Below are 8415 nucleotides of genomic sequence, written 5' to 3'. Positions count from 1 at the left end.
GCTAGTTTTTAATTTTCTTTTCAGAGGAAGTTATTCCACATGTAGCTTCAGATTCAGTGTATTCATGGAGTGAGGTGAGTTCAGAATCTTCCTACATTGCCATTTTGAACCAGAACCTGACCTTTCTTTTGGTTAATGTCACTAATATCTACCTCATACTGAGACAGAAGCCTCAGGGTCATCTTTGATTTCTAGTTCTCACTTTTTTTTGAATCTTATTGGTAACCATTATCTACCTTCTGAATTGAACTATCGTATATCACCTACTTTTCACCACTGCTGAGCTACCTTTAATCTGGGCATTTAACTGCTAGATAACCATAATAACTTTCCAGTTCTTGTTTTCTTTTGTTTTCACTATTGACTCCTTTTAGTCCATTTCCCATATTGCTGTTTAAGTGACCTTTTAAAATTCAATTCTGATCAAACTTCTTTGCTTAAATTTCTTCAAGAAATTTTCAGTTAGAGAATGAAATATAGACCTCTAAAGCATTTCAGACAAGTGTCATGACATCAGCCTTGGGCCCCTTTTCCTTTTCATCTGCTCTGTGATCACTTATATGAATGGTTCGGAGTTCTATAAATATGCTCTTCCTGCTATACCTCTGTTTGCATTTGCTGTTCCCTCTGTTTGGAAGAACCTTCTTCCACTTCTACCCCTGCATAAGTCCTACATCTCCTATATATTTTAGCGCAGGCATCATTTCTTCTAGTAGGCTTTCTTTGAACATAGCAGTACTTGTCTTCAATTTGGGATAATTGCCCCTCTTCTGTGCTTTCACAGTATTTGTATGAAATACAATCAAATTATCAAATTGTATGTAATTATCTTCTTGGTAGGATATTGTTTTGAAAAATCCAGATTTTCTCCCAATGGCTGCCTTTCTTATATTGTCTATACCCTTTGCCTTTCTTCCATTCACTCAGTAGAATTGCTTTAAGAGAGATAATACACTAAAAAATAGAGAATATAATTTGTACTTGAAATTGAGATTTGGAATTTAGAAAAACAAACTCCAGTGCTAAAAGACTTGGGGCATAGGCAATAGAATAGAAAAAGAAATTTGGACAGTCAGACTACTTATACAGCAAGCTAAAGCTTCCTTGGACTTGGTGAGTGTGGGGCAAAGTAAAAAGAAAATTAGAAAAGAAATCAAAGAATCAAGAGGCTGAGTGTTCCTGAAAAATGTCCAAAGACCAGAGACTGCCGTGTGGCCATTTATTTAAAAGAGGTCTTTTTTAAGTCCAATAGGAAGCCTAGGAGAGAATGAGTTAGTATCTTCTGTGGGTGACATGTGTATTCTCTCTAAGTCTACCTTCTTAATGTTATTGAGAAAGCAATAGAAACATAGTAGCTTCGTTTTTTCAAATGAATTCAAAGTCAGGGGGTTATTACTGAGGAGTGATAGTAGAGGGGAATTCTTGCTAAAACCAGTTGGAACTGCTTTGGCTCAGAATGAGCAGAAAGCTTATGTAGTTCTTCTGAGGTCTCGCCACTGGCAAGATTCTTTATCAGTTTATCTGGAGGTAGAGTACTATTTTCTAAAAAAAAAACAAAAAGTGTTTATAACATTTCAAAGAAGACTTTTTTTGTGAGCTGCTTTAGAATAAAACAAATCTCTAAATTTCATTTCAATTACTTATTAGACACAAATATTAAGGAATATTAAATTTATAAACTGTAGTAATTTATTAATATTAATTTACACATTTTCCTCTATCACAATTGTATGAGTTCTTTGAGGGTCAGGATACTGTGTGTTTTCATGTATACTGAGAAATTAGCATATAGGAGATATTCTGTAAATGTTCGTTAACAGTGTAAGTGGAAGTCCCTTAATTGATATTTTCCTTAATTTTTATCCTTTGCATGTTACCTGCTTTGTCTACCTATGTCAGTGTATCTTTTGTCACTGAATTCAATTCAGGAAACTATTTGGACCCATGTGAATCTATGTGAATATTTCTGGAACCTTCTCACTTGGGTTATTTTTAGTGTAGGGTTCTAGGAATAGCCCCGAGAGGCATATTTGGAAGGAAATGTGTAGAAATAGAGCTGGTTCTAATTGTGGTGGCACAATTAGAACACTAAGGGATCTCAAAATTTGTAATGAATCTGCTGTGATGCAAATAGATTGACAGCTGGGTGCTTCACCATACCCTGAGATCCAAGACAAAGGCAAACCTGCACTGCATCGGAAGCATCATTACATCACACACCATGCATTAATCAAAGCTCACGTCACTCACACATCTCACTCACATGTCCCTGTTGAATGCTCCTTTCCCAGGCTGTATCAGTAGGGTACCTAAATGATCATTGGACTCTGAACTTCATAAACAGGGACACATAATCTTTAGATAGCAGAGGAGACTTTTTAATATCTTAGCAGCCATTCTTGAGCTTAAACTAAGAGCTCTGTAACTGGAATGCAGTCAGGTATACAAAGTTACCTGCCTTAAAAGATTATAAGTATCAGAGTTGACTCCTATGCCTAAGTCCAAATTCACATGTTGGAAACTCATAACCCTAAATAAAAATGTCTCTAGTTTAAGTTCAGTGTTGTGTCCGAAAGGTGAAGGTAACAAGAAGTGGAAATAGGCATCCTGGGACAAAAAAAGTAATAATAATATAAATTAAAGGGTGATGAAAAAATGACCAAACTAAGGCTGAGAAATTCAGGAATATAGTCTCTTAGATATTTATTATAATCTCCAAAAAATAAAACAAGATAAACCCAAAGAACAAAAACCACTTTCTATACAGAATTCACAAACTTATTACCTAGTAGAACACATACAGTTTTTACACAATTAATTTCAATAAAGAGAATTAGAACTTCACAATGTGAATACACTTTATAGTTTTAAACCCAGACAAGAGCTCCCAGGACACAAAAAGAGTCACAATATTTGCTGTGCAGCAGTTTTTGACTAAACATCATGATCACTATATGAAAGCATTAAGCTGTTACTCAATATTTTCTCAAGAAGAGCTCAGTGCAGTTACTAAGAAGGAGCAAAAAGTGCCCGTTACAAAGGAGGGTCTTCATCTGTGCACTTTCCAACACCCTTTATGGGAAACATAGAACTACAGAAAAATCTCTGGGTGCACATCTGCCTGGTTGACGCTGGATTAAACAATGTCTTGTGGTTTGGTGCATGGGCAAAATGTCTACATCAACTGTTCTAATGTGGCTTTAAAGCAATTTGTGTTTTGTGGCCAAGTCTGGGGCGGCTCGGCACAGACAAATATGATGCTACAGCTTGTTTTCCTCATGGAGACGAAAAGAGAAACAAACTGGGGTAACTTGATGGGTTTCAGAGGGTCAGTTTGGTTCTCTGGAGAAAAGCAATGATTTATAGCTGCCGACTTTGTTACCCTTCCATTCACAGGAAACATACTGTGACCTTTCCCACTTAATTAGCACAATCTCCTCATAGCTAATGCTGACCTCTTCAATTGAGCCATCCTTGACTCTTCCAGTTCTTATAGGTCTCTCATTCTCTGTGCTCCAATATCCCGACATAACTTAGCATTTGGATGGTATCCCGGCATTTTTCCTCCTGCTTCAGTCTTTGAACTTATTAGAGGCCGGAGCCATACCTCTTCCATGTTTGATTTCCACAGCACTGATCACATGGTATTCAATAACTTGTGATAACTAACTAAACACTTAAACACACCCTTAAATTATTATTCTAATGTTGACTACCTGCTTACATTTTTTTTTTTTAATTTGGCACAAAGTCATCTCTCATCTCCCTGTTTCACCCACCTTCACCTGACTTCTTCAGTAGGTTTGAGGGCTGAGTACAAAGTTTAGGCTATCACAGTTAAAACAGGGCCACACATCACTGGTGGTACCCCAAAGCCATTTAATATGATTGGCACATCTTCACATGTCAATTTCAGGCAACTTTCATAGAGAGTACTGAAGGTGTCATATGATGTACAGATGGCCATGGGCATCTAAAAGCAACTGCTCTTCATCACTTTGAGTGAATAACATAACTTTCTAAGGGTATTATGATTTACTCTGTTAACTAAACAAAAAGGCAAAGGACAATATTAAAATGAATACTTTGCCTTAAAAATTGAAATGGCAAATAGGAGTTTAAGTTAGTTGACTTACATTAAACTTCATGTACATAATCACTTATAGTTTTTGGTAATCCAGCAACTGGGCCTCATTTCTTGATTTTGCATCTCAGTGAAGTTCTAGGCCACCAACTGGGGGATTAACAAGAGAGTTTGAGGGTGAATATGAGTTTATGATGACATACCAAAATGATTTAAGGACTCTGACTTGTTTTTGTTATATAACTGGTGTGGACAATTGAGAATTGAAGTGAATATAACATTAGCTACAACCTAAAAAGCCGTCAATATTTTAAAATTCCCAGGATTGACTGTTAAATTTGCAAACAAAATACAAAATTGAGTTACAATAAAATATACATACAAATACAAGAGTTGAAAATTCTTAGACAGAACATGTGATCAACATTTCTGAGAAGAATAAAAATGACTTTTCCTTATGTGGATACATTTTCTTAGGTATCTAAATTAGCCTCTTAAGAGACTAAAGGAGAAATTCTGAATCAGACAAGGGAATGCCTATATAAAATAAACTAACAATCATTCTATCTTGAAACAAAATCCACAATTCTAAAAGGTAAAATTGACATATTTGCAGATACTAAACGTTTGGTTTTATAGGGAGAAAAAAGTACTTTGAAGTAGGCACAGAGGAGTTTCACATGACACCAATAAGGTATTTACTGTATAAATTGCACCACTAGACAAATACAGCTACAAGGAATAATTTGAGTAAGTCACACAACCATCCAAAGCATCTCACACATTCATTATAATTCATTTTTTCACACTAGTTTATATACACTGAGTAAGTCATTAAATATTGCACTTATTGGCCCATGAACCCTCAATTCTGAGGTGTTGAAAAATAGAAAACAAATCTATTTTTATAACATATTTCATGCAACATTTAAGACATTTCAGTTCCACAAACACCATTAAATAGTTGTACATTTGGACAGTCCAACGGCATCACATCACATCTGACATTAACAATATATTAACAGGAATTACAGGAAGTTTTCATTCAGCATACATCCTAGGGATAATGAGTCAATGCATGGAAAACCCTCATACTGATACAGCAAACAATCCCCAGACTTCATTTTTATGAGGAGTATGGACCACTAGACAGATGTAAGTCATGCTCACTTCCCAAAAAGGCCAGGTGTCTGTGTGGCTCACATATCATCTGTGTCTTTAAGAACAGTATTTATGAACCTAAGCAATACTGGCCCTCCAAAACATGAATATGAAAATATTTCCATTAAGAAATAAAATTACAGCCAACTCTCAATTGTCCACGATGAAGGAAAGTATAAACACAGGTGAATGAAATATACAGGTAACCTCCAACCTCATTTCAGCAAGTCATAACTGGTTGAAACTTGACCAATAAGAGTGCTAATGGGTGGTAAATGGTAAAATTTAAGTGTCATTTCCTATTCTTGGTCTCATTATTCTATAAGAATAGTGCTGTAAAACTCTGAAATGATAAAAAAAAAAAAATCAGGAAGTAGAAAGAACTGAAAATAGAAAGTTTGTCTTTTAGTTAGATGGTCTGATATTAATATTTGAGCTCTGACAGGAGTTTTGAAATAATTTCTTTTGTCTACAGTTTGTGCAAAATGCATTTTCTCCCTATCCTCTTTTTAATGGAAATTATGTGCAGACACACAAATCAGTGCGAAGAATCTATTTTGTTGAGCTTTTTAAACAAAACGAGAGTTACTGTAGGAACACAGCAAAAGCTTCTTTTATCCTAGCACTGAGAACACACCATAGATGGAAATTTCTCTTCATATATAAAAAGTATCCATGTGTGCATGTGTGCATGTGTTGGGAGGGGCAACATTTTGAGTGTGGCTCAAGTGTAAATATTTTAATCTACCAAAGGGAAATATTATTTTACTGGAGTGTCAAGCATTTCTGAAAAGAGTTTCAAGAAAGAAAAATTATGAAATAACAATAGTAATAGGCAGATATATTTTAGATAAACTTCAGACCTGTTTTTGCCCTGTCCTACAGATAGTATTTCTAGAACCTGGAACACTTTAGGTGCACAGTTGGAATAAAGATGCTTTTTTTCTGGTCATAAACTTCATCTTTTATCCAATTTGTTTCAATTCATTCCAGGATATAAAGTAGGTTTATGTCTTTAACTGGCTTTGGTCAAAATTCACCTAAAATATAAAGGACTCTAAAAAGCTGACTAATGGTTAAGCTGGTCAGCAAGACTTCACCATATTGCTGGTGAACTGCTAAAGCATAGAGAGTATACATAAACAGACAAAGCTAGGCAGAGCTGCAGAGGTCACATCCTCCAGCGGGTAATTAGAAAGGCCACATGGGTCTAGTTGCTCATGTATCACCCTGACACAGCATACTGAGCCAGCATACACGCAAAGGAACAACGTGTCCCAGTTACCAGTCATGCAAACTATAATGTGAGTGAGGATTCTCTAGACAGAAACAGGCCACCTCCCAATATGCCACACCAAAAACAGCTGATTGAGCATTCCAATAGTATTTTGGTCTAGAAGAGTTTTAGTTATGACTTTAAAATAAGATTTACCTCAGTTTTTCAATTTTTCACATGCAGCTACTACCTTAGCCTTGAGATAGCTTGGTAGTGTCTGAATACATTTTTAATATAGTCCCACAAATGCCACATGGTTATCTGAAAGATGACATAGTACATCTTCACTAAGCACTAAGATATACATTGGAAAAGCAAGTCACAGTGAGCTACTGATTAACAGTAATCACGTTCCAAAATTAATGTTGCTTCATGGAAGTTCAATTAATAGTGGACTGTATTTTACTTTTAAAAAAGAACATTGCATACCTGAAAGCCTATTCTCAGCATAGATGTAGTTAAAATTGGAGTTTGGTTATTTTTCAGGAAACAATTCAATCTAATGAACAAAAAAACTATAACCTGGATAAGAGTTAAGTAGGTGAAATATAATTGTTTATTGACAATATAGATGTATATAATTTGAGTTGTAATTTTGTAGAATTTATACTTCATATTTATGATAACAAGGCTACAGCTTCCTGCTACAACTAAAGGCATTATCATACTTCCCCTTCCAAATAAAAAATCTTAGCACTTTTTTACCAGGCAACAGAGGGATACTGACTTCAAGTAAATCTAAGGAGGAACTGTAAGAACTTCTTTGTTTATATAGTCCTTAGAAATTCATCAAGGCAATAGAAGCTGTTCGGTGCGAGCAGCAGCAATAAACTAATTCACTGTCTTGAAGCAATTCCTCTTAGAGGGTAGATGTGATACTAGCTTGTAAACTGCCATTTTAGGACTTAAGAAACGTCATGTAACTTCTATATCCATTCACATCCCAAAAAGCCGAAATGCAGAACCACTGTAGGAATGGCTATTTGAAATAACTTCCAATCCAGTTTTTTCAATTATGTTAGAAACAGAAAGAAATGCACAAAAACTAAAGCTTTTGGAAATATTTCCTCAAAACAATCAAAGTTTGTTTCTAAAAGTAATTGGAAGGATGGGGGTGGTGAGATGCTAGGTAGCAAAGAAAGAGAAATTCATACTTGAATCACGAATTGCGTCAAAAACAACGATGAGTTTCTCAAATTTACAAACTAACAAGCATATATTTTTAAGATATCTTGTTCTTTTGAATACACATTTAGCTATTCCATTAGTAAAAATGACAGTTTTTACTATTTAAGCTGTTGAGATGGAGAATGTAGGAGGTATTGTGTGTGGATGTGAGCATGCGTGTGTGCGCGCGCATGCGCATGTTGGCCCAAAGGCTTATAAATTATAATTTATAAGTAATATAGGTTGATGCCAATAAATGGAAGCTCACTTAGTTAACCTTTGGCTGGTTCTTCTGCCGTATTTGATTTTAAAACCAAGATCTCTTGATGAAATTAGGAATAGAGAATATTCTCTTGCCTCACGCTAAACAGGTGTCCATTCACTTGGGCTCTGTGGCAATCTCTAGAAACTTCTCACTAGATGAAATTCACATCAGGGTAGGAGTTTCAAAACTGAGAATCAGTTAGAAAGGCTCCATTTCCACTGAGGTTTGGAAAATAGAAATTATCGAATGTTCCTTGACAATGATCCTCAGGCTGTTGCTTTATCACTCTCCCCTGACTGGCGTAAGGTAGTTCAACCTTGGCATGCTTGATACTGTGTTAAGTGGTCACTTGCTTAGTTCTTTTGGTCCCAGGGCCAGTTAATTCCATAGCAATCAGTTCTCCAGGAAAAATGTTTACAAGAGAGCAAAACTCAACTTTTTCTTCTACCTTTCTACCTTCTT

The sequence above is a fragment of the Pteropus alecto genome, unplaced genomic scaffold, assembly GCF_000325575.1.
Source record: "Pteropus alecto unplaced genomic scaffold, ASM32557v1 scaffold70, whole genome shotgun sequence".
NCBI lineage: Eukaryota > Metazoa > Chordata > Mammalia > Chiroptera > Pteropodidae > Pteropus > Pteropus alecto.
The sequence above is the reverse complement of the archived record's forward strand: the minus strand, read 5'-3'. Positions refer to the sequence as shown.